Source organism: Rhipicephalus microplus, unplaced genomic scaffold (assembly GCF_043290135.1).
Source record: "Rhipicephalus microplus isolate Deutch F79 unplaced genomic scaffold, USDA_Rmic scaffold_74, whole genome shotgun sequence".
Lineage (NCBI taxonomy): Eukaryota > Metazoa > Arthropoda > Arachnida > Ixodida > Ixodidae > Rhipicephalus > Rhipicephalus microplus.
Window position 1 is genome coordinate 1,358,728 of NW_027464647.1, and position 18,699 is coordinate 1,377,426.

Consider the following 18,699-nt stretch of genomic DNA (forward strand, 5'->3'; position numbering starts at 1 on the left):
TGAAACACAGCAATACACGAAGCCGCAAGTACGATTCGCCGCCCGCAAGTACGAAGACTATAGGCAAATGTGTGTACTACCCATCATTCCCATGGTCGCCGAACGATCGCAGCACCAGAGTGCCCTCTATAGTTAATTTCGGGAAACTCTATGCCGCTGGCAGGCACATCATCGAGGCCATTCTGCCGCTAGGTGGCGACGCCCCTGCAGGAGCCATACGTCCATGGGCGCTGGTTGAACACCGCGCCCTCATCGGGCGATGAGGCGGACACCCGAGGGTGGTGTAAACATAAGCCTGCCGCGACACGCGTCTGCAATTTGCCGAACTGTCGGTGTTCTCGCGGTGCCCCTCCGGTGTTTCGCGCCCCTGCGTTCCTTAATTGGAGAACACGAAATGGCCGCGGACAATGCTTTCAAGGAAATTACGCCCCGTGAATGCCGGAATAAGAGAGAGAGAAGAGAGAGAAAGAATTCATGGCGAGCGAAGGCGGAGTCTTAGTATACTGTGTATACCTTATAGTAACAATACTGATTGTTGGCCTATAGTTGGTACGTACTTGCTTACTGACATGATTTGGCCGCAAATAATACACACACAAAGTAAAGAAACACTCAACGACAAGCACAAGTTGGAAGTGCCGTTTGTGCTTGTCGTTGAGTGTTCCTTTACTTGTGTGTATTATTTGCGGCCAAATGATGCCAGTATACCTTATAGATGGCTTGCTTTACGGGGGTCGGGTTGGAGGGGGGGGGGGGAGGGTGGTCGCGATATTACATTAACGTTATCAGAACATCGCATGAAGGTTGTTTTGTTATTGATGCGCAGAGATGTTGTTGCAATGCCACGTCGTTATCGCATTGAACAAGTTTCACAGTTGATGGTAATCTAATTCGCCATCGTGGAGCTGCAGCGCTCTAAGCTTTATCCATGAAGTCCCGGAGAAGCTGTCTAAACGGTGCAGCAACATGGAGGTACGACTCCATGGGCGGGGCGCTAACACAAGATCGAGAGTTTATCGCTAGCACAAGATAATTTTTGCTACAGATATCGCGATATTACTTGGTGACTAATAAATGTCACGTATATGACTTGATAACAACGATAAAGAAGTCGTTTGGAGCAGTAACTTATAGCCAGCAATTTTTTTTTTCGAGAGGGGGGAGGAGCACCTTTTTGATTTTGGGACCTCCTTGGTATGGTCCTCTTTCACTCTATCTGCCTCGGCGGAAAAAAAAAAATCCCGAGGGAGGGCGGGTGCGCAGGTCTGGGGTGCGACTCCCTGGCTACGCCACTGATTTAGGGTATGTTTGACTGCACTGACTTTATCGACTGTTAGCTTACATACGTAAGCCAAATTGGCAGAAAAAAAGAAAGCGCATCATTGTCGTGAAGCTGATAGAAAATTTCCACTGTCCTAAAAAAAAAAAACAACTTGGCGCACAAGGTTTGACTTTGTGTAAGGCATGCACGAAATGCCACACGACTGTGGATAACGGAGTTAATAAGAAATGCACCATATATCAGTGAGAATATCAGCTGCCATTATCACTTCTGTAATAACGAAGGGGGAAGGCCACCCACGGACACCGAGGACACAGTATATTGCGGGCGCGTGCTACGCTTTGCTTATGATATATCCCGCTGTGGCATTGGTATTTCTTTATTTCTTTGCGCTCTATCTTCCACCCTCATTTTGCTGATTTTCCCCTTCAAGCACTTCTCATTCACTATCTCTATAGACTGTAAAGCATATATATATATATATATATATATATATATATATATATATATATATATATATATATATATATATATATATATATATATATATATATATATATATATATATATATATATATATATATATATAAAAGGGAAAGAAGTGTATACCTAAGGGCTCGTTTTTCCGTGTTTTTAACACAATAATAATGAGATATAACAGACAGTAATGCCAAGGAATGTACAGGGGAAGTTATTAACATTAATGGAATGTAAATAAGAAGAAAGAAAAGTGGATGAAAAAATTACCAACTGTAAGCAGGAATCGAACCTACGACCTTCGAATTACGCGTTCGATGCTCTAACCACTGAGCTATTACAGCGGCACTCCCTCCATCCACTTTTTTTGGGTTTATCTGTGAATTTAGAAGTAGGAGCGACAGTCAGCGCCATCTATATATATATATATATATATATATATATATATATATATATATATATATAATCCTGCCCACGGCAAGTTATCTTTTCACCCACTTTTCTTTCTTTTCATTTACATTACAATTGGCCTAATAACTTCCCCTATACCTTCTTCGGCATTATTGTCTGTTAGATCTCATTAATATTGTGTAAAACACGAAAAACGAGCCCCTAAGTGTACACTTGTTGCCCTTATATATATATATATATATATGTGTGTGTGTGTGTGTGTGTGTGTGTGTGTGTGTGTGTGTGTGTGTGTGTGTGTGTGTGTGTGTGTGTGTGTGTGTGTGAGCGCACGCGCGTCACTCACACACACCTTCACCGTTATCTGTATACTCATTCATGCGCTTCTCTGATTGGTCGTTTGCTCGAATACAACGACATCATACGCGACGGAAGTGTGAATCCGGCGAGATCGGGCCTCGTCCGCTCGGCCCACGGGCCTCCACGTAACCGTGGGCAACGCGGGAACACCGTCGATCGATTCTCCGGGAGCGATTATATGGGCCGCGGGAGCGATTATATGGGCAACAGCGTCGTCCGCTGTTGAGAGGCGCGCGCACGTGAGCAGCTGCAGCCTTCTCCCATTGGTCCGTCCCGTGACAGGCTATTTTAGTGCTGTATATTTGCCCCTATGGTTCCTACCACACACCCCGCCTGTATATGTGCGTTGATCTTCCACGCCACGAGGAGAGGAGGCTGTGGAGGATCGAGAAAGACGGAGGTGAACGGAAAAAGCTATAAGGACAAAAAAAAAAAGTGGAATTAGGGAAACACAGCGTATAGGACGGGAAAGCCGTGAATATGCACTTCTATAATCTCTTTCCACTGAAGCTTCAATCAAAACATAAATACTGCATACCTTCCCACTTAGAGGGACAGATTTACCTTTTCAAGCATCAAGCACTTCTCATTTGCTGTATAGACTACATGTGAAGAATATATATATATATATATATATATATATATATATATATATATATATATATATATATATATATATATATATATATATATATATATATATATATATATATAATGTGTGTGTGTGTGTGACAATCACAAAGAAAAAACAAAGCAGGTTATTCAGATTCGACTTACTGTTTTGTATACAGTAAAGATCTCCTGAAAAATTCTGGTGAAATTATATATCTGCGTGGCAAAAATATAAAAAGAAGTAAAGAAAGAAAATGATGCGTGTCTTTTCAACATAATTTACACTTTAGAATGTAGTTTATGTAGTCCTTTAGGTCACCTGCATGAAGCCACGCACTCAACTGTGCACGTGATATATAGTGCATTCAGAATGTTTCAGATGGGTAGCTGCTGTATAGAACCAGAAGCCAATTGTGAAAACGCGTCCTTCACTTTTTTAGACGCTTCTTTTTCACCTATATTTCATTCAGTTACGGCAAAGTGCCGCAGAGGCCGACGTTAGACGACTCTGGATACATGTCTCCGAATCCTGCAGGAACGACGGGCAAGTTCACCGTCAATGAAACTGATTGCGAATTTCAAATGCACGCATATCGTACAAGTGTACTCTCCCGAAAGTATAGTATATAGGGGAAAAAAAACGAACCCTTAGTGCTATGCGGTATATTGATTTGCGCGTTCGCGCTTGCATATCGGTCAGCGACGAAACTCTGTGGGACGACGCGTCTTCGTTCGTGACAGTGGCGGCGACTTCGGGGAGGTCTCTCGACCGGTCTAGTTAAGTACCTACGTGGCGCCTTATTTATGCACGCCGCGTCGGCAACACTCGAAAAAGACGCGGTCAACGGCGACACCACCCCTTGCGAGAAGTCGGTGACAGTTACGAACGCATCAAGCGGGAGCTGATTAATTGTCAGTCGGCGTGCGTCGTGCGGTGCATACGTAAAATGCGAAGGACGACGAAGCTACGCGTAAACGTTGATTTCGGTTCCCTGCAGGGCTCGCAAATGTTGAATGCCTTCACGTTGGCGGCAAACAGTGGCGCAAAAAAAAAAGGAAAGGAAGAAAAAGAGGAAGAGAACGAGAGCAAATGTATGCGTGTTGTTCCAGTTACCGCACACGACGAGAATGTTACGACTTCTCTGTAACAACGAAGGATTGCGCCTTTGCGGTTGTGTTCTGTCAATATGGCCGCCGCACTCATTCGCTTCGATGCAAGACAGTTAGAGCCCAGTCACCACATCCTTCCTATCCCATCTTTTGTCCACCCCCTCTAACCTGCTCCAATGGCCCTTAGCAGTGCTCCAGCAAGTGCTGTAAAAGATAGTGCAATCTTGAAGCACCAGCTATCTGAAGACGCGATTAAACGGGAACCCGAACAGTATATATGCATACGACCGTATATAATCTTCACGTGGCCCATATTTTTGGAACGCGGAAAAAAAATAGTCTGCGCTACCTTGGAAGGGTTTTCCTTTTTTTTTTTTAAATCTTCATTGTCTTTTACGGTGCTGAAAAAAAAAAAACAAGGGGTGGCGCTGGATCCGATGTTTCAACAAATGGACTATCCTTTTTCAAGGCTGCCACAGCCAATGGCGATGTGTGTGACGATGTGACGTCGTTAAAAACACCATCCCGCAGTACTACTGCGGGATGGTGTTCCTTTCTTTTTTGTTTTTCCGACAAGCAGTGTTATGCGTAGTTCGAAGTCTACAATCAGAGTTCTTCTAATACTAAGCCTCATGCACTTGTTATTTACGATAAAGGAATAAGCTAAGGACCCTGTACTCGGTGACAACCTAAATATTTCGCGGGTTCAAATCCCGGCTGTGGCGGCTGCATTCCCGATGGAGGCGGAAATGTTGTAGGCCCGTGTACTCAGATTTGGGTGCACGTTAAAGAACCCCAGGTGGTCAAAATTTCCGGAGCCCTCCACTACGGCGTCTCTCATAAGCATATGGTGGTTTTGGGACGGTAAACCCCACAAATCAATCAATCAAATATTTCGATATATCCACGCAAGAGAGGAGCCACAGAGTAACCGGGATTGTGTTTGGTATGGTTACACAAGCGCACACACACACACACACACACGCACACGCACACGCACACACACACACACACATATATATATATATATATATATATATATATATATATATATATATATATATATATATATATATATATATATATATATATATATATATATATATATATATATATATATATATATATATATATATATATATATATATATATATATATACAAGGTTTGTAGCGTCGTGACGTGGAATGGCGCGGGTCAACCTCAGTGTCTTCACTGGACTGACTGGACTGTTAATAAAAGTGTAATCTCTATCTCGTCGCGTGAGCGAGCTGATGTAATCAGGCTAGTGCAACTATAGCACATAAATTATGTGCTTTGAACAACACGTATAACGGTGAACGTACAGTCTGCAGTATGGCTCCTAAACTTGCGCTCATTCGTCGACTCGTCTTGAGCTCATTACGTGGACTTCAAAAAGCAACAAAAAGTTATACAACGGGACTGAGACTATAGGGATGAAGAACACGCGCCCCACACGAGCGCTGAAAAAGCGTATACGTTCTCCGTCAGTTTTTCCTTTGCAAGAATGTGGCAACCCTCAACACAATCTTGTTGAAAACGATGCGATCACCTCCTGCATATAAACGCGATACATTTAGGCGCAGACTGCATACATCAGGCACCATCACGTAGACACGACAGCGCGACCTTTGAAGTGCGCGTAACAAAGGGCGCAATCATGGTAAATAGCTCGGGAAGGCTTCGGCCGTCCGCTCAGAGTGCAAAGCGATAGCACCAGTTCGAGGCATTTAAAAACAAAAATGTCTTCGCCTCCCCCAACTCTGAATTCGCACAAGCCTCTGGAACCAGCGTTGGCCGGCGTTACGTCAAACCTTTAGAGCGTACCTAAGGTGAAAAAAAAAATAAACAAAAATAAAGGCACAAAACTCGTGGCTCACAGCAGGAGCAGCAAAGAAAACACAAGGTTAAAAAAAGTATAGAGAGGGTGCTAAAGGTGGGGAGGGTTGGGAGAAAGGGGCGCTCACCGGAGCGAATAAATTTCCGCGCAAGGAGCGGCCATGTGTGAAGGCTCGCGCGTTCCTCGCCTTGCGTCATGTGCAAACAGAGGCTGGCGCGCTTTCCCTCTTTTTTCAGCGGAGAAAAGAACAGAGCCGGCCACCTTGTCGACAGCAGCACCAGCATAGAGCGCGCGAAAAAAAAACTCGCGCTGCTGCTGCTGCTTTGGGCGCAGGGGCGCCAAAGAATGCGACAATTTCGGGGCTGGCGCGCGCGAGTTGAGTCAAAACGAATTCCGCTTCGTCTGGAATGCCATTTTTTTTCTTTCCCTATCCTCTTTTCCCCATCTCGCATCCCGGTGAGTCCTAGCTTCCCCCGAAGGTACAGCACCGTGGCTCGATGAACTGCGTCGCACGGTGCTGAATCATGGCACGTTTCTGCGTGTCCCGAGCTCGACGCCAGAGGGCGACCCCTGGTCACGGGAGCCAGCGTCGGCCCGCTGAGACAATGGCGTCCCCTGCAGCTGATAAAGCATTCACGCATTCCCTGCCAGCCGTTTCATGCGGAGTCAAGAGGGCTACCCCACCCGCTGCGAACACACGTGCATGGATGCGTGGTTGCATTCACTGCTTAATTCATCCCGCGGCCGAGCTGTGAAAGCTATACTTTCCACATAGGTGAACACGCGGATGAATGCCGGAACTCGCTGCTCAACCGGTGCGCACTTCTCGATCACGTCGCCTCTGGCGGTCAGTAGTGGCCTTCATTTGTTGCCATACTGGCCCGTGCAGGCAAAAAGGCGATATACCACGCGAGGTCATTCAACTATATATAGGCGAACAACACATCGGCCTTTTGTCAACTGGCTGGAAGATTCGTTTACTGTGACACACATTCCCACGCTCTTATCTCGGGCTAAGTGTCAAGGTGACGCGCATGCGTATTTGGTCCACTGACATAGCTGCGATAATACGGGGTTCCGAAAGATTCTCCCGTGTTTCTGCGCTTCCAGCATCGCACGAACTCTTCCATGCAGTGCGTTCGTTATTTAATACGAAGCATACACGTTCGGATTATCCCCATTAAAACATGGAAGTATCAGCTTTGCAAACTTCTGTACGCCAAGTATAATTTTGATAGCACGCAGCTTTGATTTCCAGAAGTCAATGACCCTCGAAAGATCAATCAATTAGTGTGTTTATTTTTTCTTAAAACAGATACAATGACAAAAATGGGGAGACGGCAAAAAAGACTTCGTGCCACAAAATTCTGATGTTTTGTTTTTTTTTCTTTACAGAACTGATGCGCTCGTATTTAACAGTGACCTATACATAAGCATGATTGATGCATGTATATGCGTACGTTAAAACGGGCACCGCCATTTTGTCCAAATACATATTTTTCGGTTTTCGGTCATGGCTCAACGTATGATCACAATGCCCTACTTGCTGATTGCATACTATAGCTCCTTTCAAGTAAGCAGTGCTATTAAAATGACCTTAACTTATAGGCGACGCTGCTCTCAGTTATCACTTTGTTATACATGACCCTATCGTAATAATGCTGTGTAAAAGTGTTTCTTTCTCTGTATTTATTTAGTATTCACACACTGCTTTGTATACAGTTGTCAGCGCCTTCATTGATCATGCAGTTCCTTCTCTCGCCTCTCTCTCTCATCTCTATAGTAGGCTCTTTCACATTACACCAGCTTATGGTAGCAAACAGGGCATGCGCCGGGTTAATCTCTTCTCTCCTGTTTTACAGTGAAAGCTGTTATGAGATCACAACTCAGGTCATGCGCCGCCGTGGTTATCTGTCGCCGCTGGGCCCGCCAGTGTGGTAACCACACCGCACGAAATTAGAAAAAAAAGAAACGCAAGGTCTGCACGGAAAGCACAGCACAGTCACAGCGAAAGCTATAGAAGAGGGGCCTTTCAGAGCCTTTTCGAAACACTCATTGGGTAACTACTGCAAGTACACTTGCTTGATACCCACTAGGGCAATAATAATAAACTTTTGGGTATAAGGCCGGCATTCGCTATGCTATTTTTCGTTATTCTTCTGAAAAGCGTGGTATTCACTAAAAACTTGCAAGAAATCTTGTGCCAATTGTTCCTGCAGTGGCTGACGATGACGAGGAATTATGCCTGAAGTGGGTATGCGTTACAGTTAATAGGTGAGCAAGAACAGTGCGTGCCAGCCCAGTGTTCCACCAGTGAGCTACACCAGTGCTTGTGAGTTATTGTCAAACTTGCCTTAGGCAGGCTTGATTTCGGGAAATCAATCGCATTAGTACGACTTATAAAGCGTTTTACAACAGCGAAAGAACAACCAGCCGTCTCACAATGCGAATAGCGTAACGAGTGGGCCGTCCAATGCTCCAAACCATCACAAAAGCTTGTTCTTGTTCCCCTATTAACTGTGATGGCGCATATACCCACTTGAGGCATAATTCCTTGTCGTCGTCAGCCACTGCATGAACAATTGGCACAAGATTCTTTGCAAGTGTTTAGCGGATACCACACTTTTCAGAAGAATAACGTAAAATAGCGTTGCGAATGCTGCCCTACTACCCAAAAAAAAATATTAATATTGCCGTAGTGGGTATTAAGCAAGGGTGCTTGCAGTAGTTACCCAATGAGTGTTTAGAAAAGGGTCTTTTGGAGCTTCCATTTCTGGTTTCTCTAGTGGGACAGTATGCGTGGCCGTCCGGGACTATATATTGATGAAACTAATAGGTTGACTAATTAACAAGTTTCGTTATCCTAACATGTCCACATAATTATATACGTATAAAATCGGATTATTGCTCTATTCTAAGAATAAATTCGTTTATGTAAATATTTGTATGCATTACATTAAGCACCACACTTGCCTAGGCTATCGGTAATCTTTCTGTTATACCTCCATCATTCTAAATCTGAACAGTAAATTTTAAAGCCACTCGATTGTTGGCCAATCCCCCACAGTGGGTATGCGCCACTAACAATGGGAGAACAACAACAACAACAACAACAACAACAACAACAACAACAACAACAACAACAACAACAACAACAACAACTCTGAAGGTCCGCTCTCCTAGCTTTGGCTGTGACTGTGCTGCGCCGCGCTTCCACGCAGGCCTTCTTCTTTAATCCATTATATAGTGTATATGTTGCCGAAAAACCTCTGACAGGGAACATACATGTCTGCAAACGCTTCGCTCACCATGAATGTGAGGCTTTGGTGATGTTCGTTTGCAGTGACAAATGACACTCTCCTACATGTACATTTGAACAGATCATTCTGATGAACGACATAGCCAATCTTATTGTTGCCTTCCGTATACCGAAGGTAAGCTCACATGCGTTCACCGTGGAACTATTTCAGAGAGTTACTGAGCGTCGGCTGCTGTTAAACATTCATTAAGTGACAGTGAGTTGTGAAAAAAACAATCTGGACATGTACTGTTTTCTCACGGTGAATGGAAGAATACGCACATCATCCAGGATATGCAACAGCTGCCTCACTTTATTCGAAAGCATTTACGCGACACGAGGAAAACGAGGAATATGTCCCGCTTCTCAAATAAGGCTGCTCAGCTTGCGTGATGTTCTGATTCGCTTTATTCAGAAAAAACAAACATCACGGACGCAGTAAAACACTGAGGAATATGATGTTTAAGACGTACAAATTCAAAGAACGAATCACAAACCGAACATTCTTTAATTTGATCGTGAACGTTTTACTCGTTCTTCACATGAACTTTTTTTTATAGTGAAAGCTGTTATGAGATCAAAACTCGGATCACACGTGGCACCGTACTTGTCCGCCACCGCCGCCAGTGTCCGTAATGACATACGCGAACTAAGAAAACGAAAACTATAACACCAAAGGCACAGTGGGGCTTGAACCCAGGTCCGCTGCGTGCCAGCCCGGTATTCCACCACTGAGCCCCACGCCAGTGCTTGAGGATTTGTTTGCAAACCTCCCTTAGACAAGCTTGATGTCGTCAAAGGAATTGCGTTAATATGAGGTAATAAAGCGCTTTACACCAGCAAAAGAACAGCGAGGCGTCACGCAATGCAAATAGCGTAACGAGTGGGTCGTCCAATGCTCTAACCCATTACAAAAGCTTGTTTTTGATCGCCTATTAACTGTGGCGCATACCCACCTCAGTCATAATTCCCCATCGTCGTCAGCCACTACATGAACAATTGGGGACGAAATTTCTTGCAAGTGTTTAGCAAATACAACGCCGTCTACTATCGAGAAATTATTATTATTAATGCTTAGCAAATGTGCTTGCAGCAGTTACCCTATGAGTGTTTAAAAGGCTCTGAAATAAATAAATAAAAGAGGTTATATATATATATATATATATATATATATATATATATATATATATATATATATATATATATATATATATATATATATATATATATATATATATATATATATATATATATATATATATATATATATATATATAGATAGATAGATAGATAGATAGATAGATAGATAGATAGATAGATAGATAGATAGATAGATAGATAGATAGATAGATAGATAGATAGATAGAAGAAATTTTGTGCCAATTGTTCATGCAGTGGCTGACGACGATGAGGAATTATAACGGCATTGCACGCACCCACATCCGTTGCTCCACCCATAGCCCGTAATTCCGCAAAAACCGCGTTTGAATTAAAACTGCTTAATCTCTACAGACTATGGGTGCTATATGCGTGGTCCTGGAAGGCGCAGCTAATCGCGCCTGAGCTGAGGTTCTTCTCCCGCCGGGCGCTTCGAGTCGCTCCTTTCATAAAGAGCGCGGCGGCGCTTTATTAAATTCTTCGCTGTCATCCCGAACCAGGCGGGGACAAGCTCGCCCCGGCAATCTGGACGATCGATTTCGGGCCGCTCAATGGGGAGAGTCGCGCCCTCTCTCGGTGTGAGGAGCAAACAAAAAAAAAGTAAGAAGAGAAACACGGCCCAGGATCAAGCCGTGTCCCGTCGTCGCCCCACCTGCGACGAACATCGGCTGCCTCCGAGACGTGCGCGGGCCACCCACCCACGCGACGGAGGCCGAACATCGCCAATTAACTGATTGGCTCCGGACGGCTTGTCAGGTCTCCGCGCGCTATAGGCGAGCCTGCCGCAGCATGCCTGCAGGTTCAGCGGCCTGGCGCCGTCTCTTTCGCACTCGCTCATAACCGAGAATCGTACGGTGGCAGAAAAAAAAAAAGAAAGAGGTCGATGAGGGTGGAGTACTGCATCGCCACTTCGTTGTTTCCTCTCACAGAGAAAAAAAAAAGAAATAAAGAAAGAAGAGGACCAAACTAAAGGTTGTGAGCGCTCATCGCATGTTTTTTTTTTTTTTTTCATCTGCATGACTGCTTCTTTTGCGAGAGCCTCAAATAACAAATGAAAATGCAAGTACCACCAGAGCTGTTTCATGCGTGGGTGCGCAATCTGAAACTCCAGGTGCCATAAAATTGATCAAAGATGACGTTCACTAACCCAAACTTATGCCGTTCAACCACAATGAATCAATGAAAAAATGCACTTTCTATTCTTTTTTTTATTTACCTATGGTGACGTACTGGACAGGCTTGTTTTCCGTATTTAGATAGGTTTTTCCGGTCTATGATACTTACAGGAAAACGTAGAGGCAGACGGAAAGGGAAAAAAAGGAGGGGGGGGGGAATACACACGTCACAAGTTCCACATGCGATTTCTTTGTCGAACATTCCCACGCATAACCGGTAATTTACGGTGACTCAACACTGACCACTGCCATATGTTGCGCGATGTACACGTTCGCCAAATCCAACAGAACACTCAACGTTGCCTTAATCAGGTTGCGACAGAGATTAATTTCGCCATAATCTCTCTCGCTCTCTGGTCTCATCCGTCCACGGTGTACACATATACATCCGCGACGCACTGTCAGTCAGGAATTTCCCTTTTCAGTTGCACGCGGGCGCCCGAAAACAGAACGAAGACGCTTTTCCAAACACTCGTCCGAAAGCACCGCGAGGACGTTTGCATAACGAACGAACGCTGGCGAGCTTGAAGCGGCGATAAGAGTTGACTGAGACATCTAGCGAGAGATTCAAATTACCCACACAGATAAAGGGAAAAAGCACGTATAGGCGCGGGTTTCCCGCGCAGTCAACAGGTCTGGACGCACTCGAGAGGACCAGCACAACACAGTGTATATACACCGAGAGGCAGCTCTCCACTTTGCCGCGGTCATGTTTGCGCGCGGACGGAGTCTACGGAGCACCTCGACGTGGCCGCTGTTGTCCGGCGACGTCTCTGCGCAGCGACTTCGGGCGTCGTGGTGCGTTCGTCGGGCGCGTTCGGCACTCTCCTGTTTGGACGACGCAAACAGCGCTGCATGCGGCCAACTTCGCGACGGGGGGCAGGTCCCCGCACAGGTTGGACAAACAAGTGCGCGCCCGGTCTGCCCAAGGGCCACTCGGCCCGTCGATTGAGACGTCCGGCCTACCGCAGCGCTCGGACCACCGGGGCCGCCCATCGACGGCCGTGGTTGACGCCTGTCGTCTTCTCTCGGTTTATACGGTTGCGTCGTAAAATGTATGTAGAAAGAGAGACTATAATAGTATAAACTAATCCCCTTCCAGTGTGACAGCCGAGACTCTCCGGCACTCCGATTTCGAGCAGAAGTTGCGATTCGCAATGCAACTTTTTTTTTTCGTTGTGATTCGCATCGCAACTTTTTTTTTTCTCATTTGGACGCACGCTGCATATCACACGCACACACAGGCACACGTATACACCGAAAAAAATTTGGAACAGAAACCTGCCCTAACGAAAGGACGGAAGCTGAAACTGGTCATTTCGTTAACTCTTTTCTTCCTCCAATATTCGAACGTTCAATGTCAATAGGGAAGTCGTGTGACAATAAAGTTATACAGTCAAGGCGTCAGTTGCAAAAGCGGATTAGAGGGGGCCTGCTCTTGAACACCTCACTTAAGCCGTAGCCACACGTGCGCATTACAACGAGCCAGCGCGTGGCGTGCAGGCTCGATTGATTGATTGATTGATTGATTGATTGATTGATATGTGCGGTTTAGCGTCCCAAAACCACCATATGATTATGAGAGACGCCGTAGTGGAGGGCTCCAGAAATTTCGACCACCTGGGGTTCTTTAACGTGCACCCAAATCAGAGCACACGGGCTTACAACATTTCCGCCTCCATCGGAAATGCAGCCGCCGCAGCCGGGATTTGAACCCGCGACCTGCGGGTCAGCAGCCGAGTACCTTAGCCACTAGACCACCGCGGCGTTGCACGTGGCGTGCAGGCTCGACGTGTATAGCATCGCGTTCCTATGGTGGGAAAGAGAACGCCTTGGGAGAGGGTACGCCACGTACTCATAGTGCGTACGTGGTATAAGGGCTTTAAACTTGTGCACCCACCCACTCCGCCTCTATATCACGTTCTGAACACGCATGCAAGTGTAATGCATAGGCAATGTGTAAATAATGGCTATCCAGAAGGAATGAGCTATGCATGAGTATCCTCCATGCAACTCTAATTTCTAGAAAGCTTCCGTATATCGCAGGGAAGGGGGTGGTGGGGCTGTCTGTGAGGCGGCCACAGAGCAAAGTGCTGCCAAACGATACATGCGTTCAAGAAAAGATCTGCCAACCATGGTTTAAAAGGGACTGCACGCATATGATAGGTTCAGAGCATGCATGTATACAGCAGGCGTCTGCGCTTGAAGTCGAGCACGTTATTATTATTACGTGAGAGAAGAGACTGACTGATTGATGTGATTGATATGTGGGGTTTAACGTCCCAAAACCACTATATGATTATGAGAGACGCCGTAGTGGAGGGCTCCGCAAATTTTGACCACCTGGGGTTCTTTAACGTGCACCCAAATCTGAGCACACGGGCCTACAACACTTCCGCCTCCATCGGAAATGCAGCCGCCACTGCCGGGATTTGATCCCGCGACCTGCGGGTCAGCAGCCGAGTATAGCCACTAACCACTGTGGCGGGGCAGAAGAGACCGACTATATAAGGCAATATAGACGTGGGAGCTATATACACGCGACATAGACATGGGAACAGGCGCCAAGAGAAAGATGATAACAGACCTTCGGGTCACGTTTCTCTATCGTTATGCTCCATACGGTTGGTTAAAAGCTCTCAATTACGTGTGCACGTATACGTGTCGCCGAGCCCCGTCTCATATAGTTTTGTCCTAGCGACCTCCGTGGTTTGAGCGCCGGGGTAGCGGCGGGCCGGGGAGCTGACTGGCAAGTGCTGCCAGCCAGCTGGTTGCCACGGCAACAGCCTGCAAGGCTGGTCGCTGCACTAATGGCCGCAATTAGCGTCCACGCGTGTCGCCGCTGCGTGTCCGGCTTGCAGCGCCATCAGCGGCCGTCCGGAAAACGAGCGCGGGGCACTGCGCCTCATTGTGCTCGGTCCGTGCCATGGAGTGGTTCGCCGCCGTTGTGTTCTCGCCCGCTTGAACCCGGGCCGAGGGCGGCCCCATCGGGGCTCCATTTAAGCAACGTCGCTCGCGGACGAGCGAATTTATATTGCCGGGGAGGGTCGCGTGACAAACCGACGATCGCCCAAACTCACTTGGCGCCCTATAAGGAGCCATTTCGCTAATAGTGAGAGTGATTACGAAATTGGTAATCTTATAAACTGGGCCATCTTCTTCTTTTTTTTGCATTTCAGCTCTATAATTCGCAGTTCCTATAGCCACCACGATTACCCCGGCAAGAGTTTCTGATTGACGGGCGTCGCCGATAACTTAGATGTGTGGCAGCTTGGGCTAGTTGGTATATGTGGCATGACGATAGTTATAGCGCGAGAACAAAACGACGACACAGAGACTTTCGTGTCCTTCTTTTGTGTCCTTCTTGTCTCTGTGTCGTCTTTTTGTTCTCGCGCTATAACTATCGTCATGCGATAACTTAGGCCTTGATTTCGCTAAGACAGTGCGAGATAATATTTTACTACAACATATATAGGCGTGCGCTGCAGGTTCTTCTTCAGTGGGGAGGAAAAAAAAGTTAACCACAGTGCTCCACCCCCTCTCAGTTAATTATAGGGAAGAGTGTACAAGGAGGGCGCAATCACAAGAGAGTGTAATTGGTTACAAGTAATTGATTACTACTTGTAACGCCTTTTGTACAACTCTATAGAGTTAATTTGCTGCATGAACTTTACTTGTGCTGCAGCTTCTCAAGGATGCGGAGCAGAGAATTTGGTTGCAAAACAACCATATTCATGTGTACTTACGGTATTTATACAATGAGGTAATTAATTATTTACGTTAGAACTGTAACGTTAAGTGCAGATCCCGTGAGGAACTGGTAGCTAAGCTTTAATCCGTCGATTGATCCTCTTCCAGATCTTTACACGGCAGAACACGACACCTCGATGGGGCGGGGTCTAATTGAAGCGATCTGGGCTGCCCATGCACTGCAGTGCGCGCAACCATGCATGGACAAAGCGTGCGAGAGAGAGAAAGAGAGAGAGAGAGGAGAGAGTGATGAATATAACGACCACGAATAGTGCACATGAAATTCCCACACCACACACGAACACACGCGAACACAACGCCACCCAGTTTTCGTGTCGTTACACTATACAAGAGAGTAATAAAACAAAAATGCCGACACATCTGTGGGCCCCCATCAACAATTCTTCCCGCGGTAATGTCCGGCTATTGTGTTTCCCTGTGGGTTTCCGCAATGGCCCTTGTCTGACGCGGCCTAAGCCGGCCATTGTCAACGCTATCGTTATCGCCACTTCTGCCACGCTCCTTCGGATAACAAGTGGAACACCTTGTGCACAGAGGCTGCGACACGGGCGCAGTATGCGGGCCTCGGGTTAAACTGCTTTTAGTTACCTTAGTCTAGCCTTATTTCTTTCGTGGTTAACATTGGTTTCTTCGGGTTAAGAGCCTCACTAGTGATGTCTACATTTTCCCAATTACTTGCTATTTGTCTAGTCTGTGCTATGCATGACTTGGTCTCCACACATCATGAAACCCATAGGGGAAGTGCTTATGATTATAAGAGGGAAAAGAAGAGAAAAGTGAGCCCCGTAACTGTCTGCATCAGGGTGCGACACCTCAACAGTAGCTCACAAGGGATGGGGGCGAGGAGGGATTAAAAGGATAGGAATAAAGGTGTAGAGTGAGAGAAAGAGAGATTGGGACAGCGAGCGAAGACATGTAGAGGGGATAGGAGAGAAAGATGGAAACACGGTCACAGGAGTCCGAGGACGGGGTACCACTTGCGAGAGGTCTTTTCGGCGTCAGGAGATGGTGTAGGGCAAGTCCAGTCGGTCATAGCTACACTGTCGTCGGAGATCGGCGTCAGGAGATGACGTAGGGCCAGTCCGGTCGGCCAGAGCTACGCTGACGTCGGAGATCGCGAGGGCACAACCGGTCGGCACGGAATCCAGCGAGCGAGTCAAATACATAGCATTCTGCTTGCGTAAGGGGCTTTTCGTTTCCACTTCTTATGTAGAATATTTTTCGCAAGACGCTGTTTACTACAGGGAACCAATTGCCTCCTAAAAACGACACTAAAATATTTACTGTATCATTCATAAGTCCATACCATACATTACCACTTGCTTATTCTCCTTTCGGTGATACTTATAGCGTGCCAATGTAGCTAACGCTTCGTTGGGTGCATCGTCTGGGTTGGATATCATCTTTCGATGGCATGCACACAGCTCGTAAGCTTTTGAGCTACCGCATGAGTGCGTTCATTGCCATGGAGTTGGCGTGTACTGGTGTGCAGACCGTATACGCACCCTGTATCACAAAGTGCTAGGTCAATCCTCCTGGGAGACTGCGCTGACCGGGTCAGAGCCGCCGGAGCAGCAATGGCTGATTCAGCGGGCACGTGGTGCGGCGCGAACCAATGGGGTCCTGGACTAAGGGCTCCACCCGACGCGGATGATCCTTTAGACCTGCATGAATAAATGTTTCTCCCTCTCTCTCTCTCTCTCTCTCTCTCTCTCGGTTTTCCTTCACAAGTTCACACTGACGTCTCGCATGAATATGTTGCGGTTATAAGTGTGTACACAGAATGCGCACAGAGCATCTGTCAACACGTACACAAAAGCTGTTGTTCACGCCAACCTCGGGCCTGTCATCTGTCACATAGTCTGTCATACACAGAGCGACCCACACAAGCCAACCCGAAGTGACCGCGTCAATTATCGCGGCCACAGCACGCCCGACTTCGCGAACGCACTTTTTAGGTATAAACAGCTCGGCCGCAGCCATGCATGCATTATAATGCACGGAACTAGAAGCGAAAGTTGGACTAGTTGGTGGTTCATGCTTGGGATGTAAAACCAGCGCAGCGCGAAAATTGAAACAAGGACTGAAGAAGGGACTACGGGGCGCTGAGCTCGCAACTAAAATTTATTGGAAGGCACACGCGCATATATAAACCATATGGTGTAGTAGCGCAAATTTGACGGGGACGAAGAGGACAAGAAAGCACGACACTCGCTACATTTCGAGTTCCTTGGGGCACACGTTGTACCTGGCATTCCAGGACGCCACCCTTGCCTTGCAAACACAAACTGCCAAGACTGTGGCCAGGGAGCTGGGTTCATATAAAATGAAGTTCTTAGAACATATAAAAGGGCCCGTTGTAATAGAAATGAAGTTCAGTAGGGTTGAGAGCTGGGCTAGTTGGTGAGACATCATTTAACCATATGGTGTAGTAGCGCAAATTTGACGGGGACGAAGAGGACGAAGAGGACGGGGAAGAGGAGGTAGCGAGTGTCGTGCTTTCTTGTCCTCTTCGTCCCCGTCAAATTTGCGCTACTACACCATATGGTTAAATGATGTCTCACCAACTAGCCCAGCTCTCAACCCTACTGAGCGCATATATAAAGCAACCGACCTCGTCACGTAGCACATCAAGCAAGGACGTTCCCAGTCCAACGCGGTTGCAATCGTTCCTTGCGCACCATCTTTGAGAGCGTCGTATTTAGAGCCCTGATGACACCATAGTTTCGTTTCGTACGTTCACAGGCCAGTCTTATACGTATAAGCGCGCCGATGCAGAGACAGGCCTTGACGTTCTGACGCGGCGCCGTTTTCGGGTGCCGGCCAGCCTCGCTTCACCGCTTCCCACCATAGCCACAGATATAGCGCATGCCCAACGGGCTGAACAACGCCCCAGCTGCTCTTTTCTGCTCGGGAACCGGAACAATGGCGGCATTCCTGGCACGGCCCGATCCCGAGCCAGATTAATTACACCCGGCGCCGAGCACTGGAATGCCTCCCCTCTTACACTCTGCTTCCAACTACTCCCCAGACGCTGTTTGCTGTGGCGCTATACTCCTGCAGGGGAAGCGGCATCTTCCTCTGCGATTCTGCTCCTTGGGGGATGCGCTGGGGAAAAAAAGGAAAGCTTGAACAAGGAGGGCACGCGCTAAGCCAAGACAATCACGCTTGGAATTCCAGTGGCAGGCA

At 46.8% G+C, this 18,699-nt stretch overlaps 1 protein-coding gene and 1 non-coding gene across 3 annotated transcripts in view; one reads left to right on the forward strand and one right to left on the reverse strand.

Annotated features, from left to right (window-relative positions):
- LOC142761710 (homeobox protein engrailed-1-B-like) overlaps positions 1-18,699 on the forward strand; it is a 92,237-nt gene that overhangs the window by 24,132 nt on the left and 49,406 nt on the right. The gene's annotated exons all lie outside the window — the stretch shown is intronic.
- Positions 2,031-2,103, reverse strand: TRNAT-CGU (transfer RNA threonine (anticodon CGU)). Its single transcript has one exon. It is a non-coding gene; the product is annotated as a tRNA-Thr (tRNA).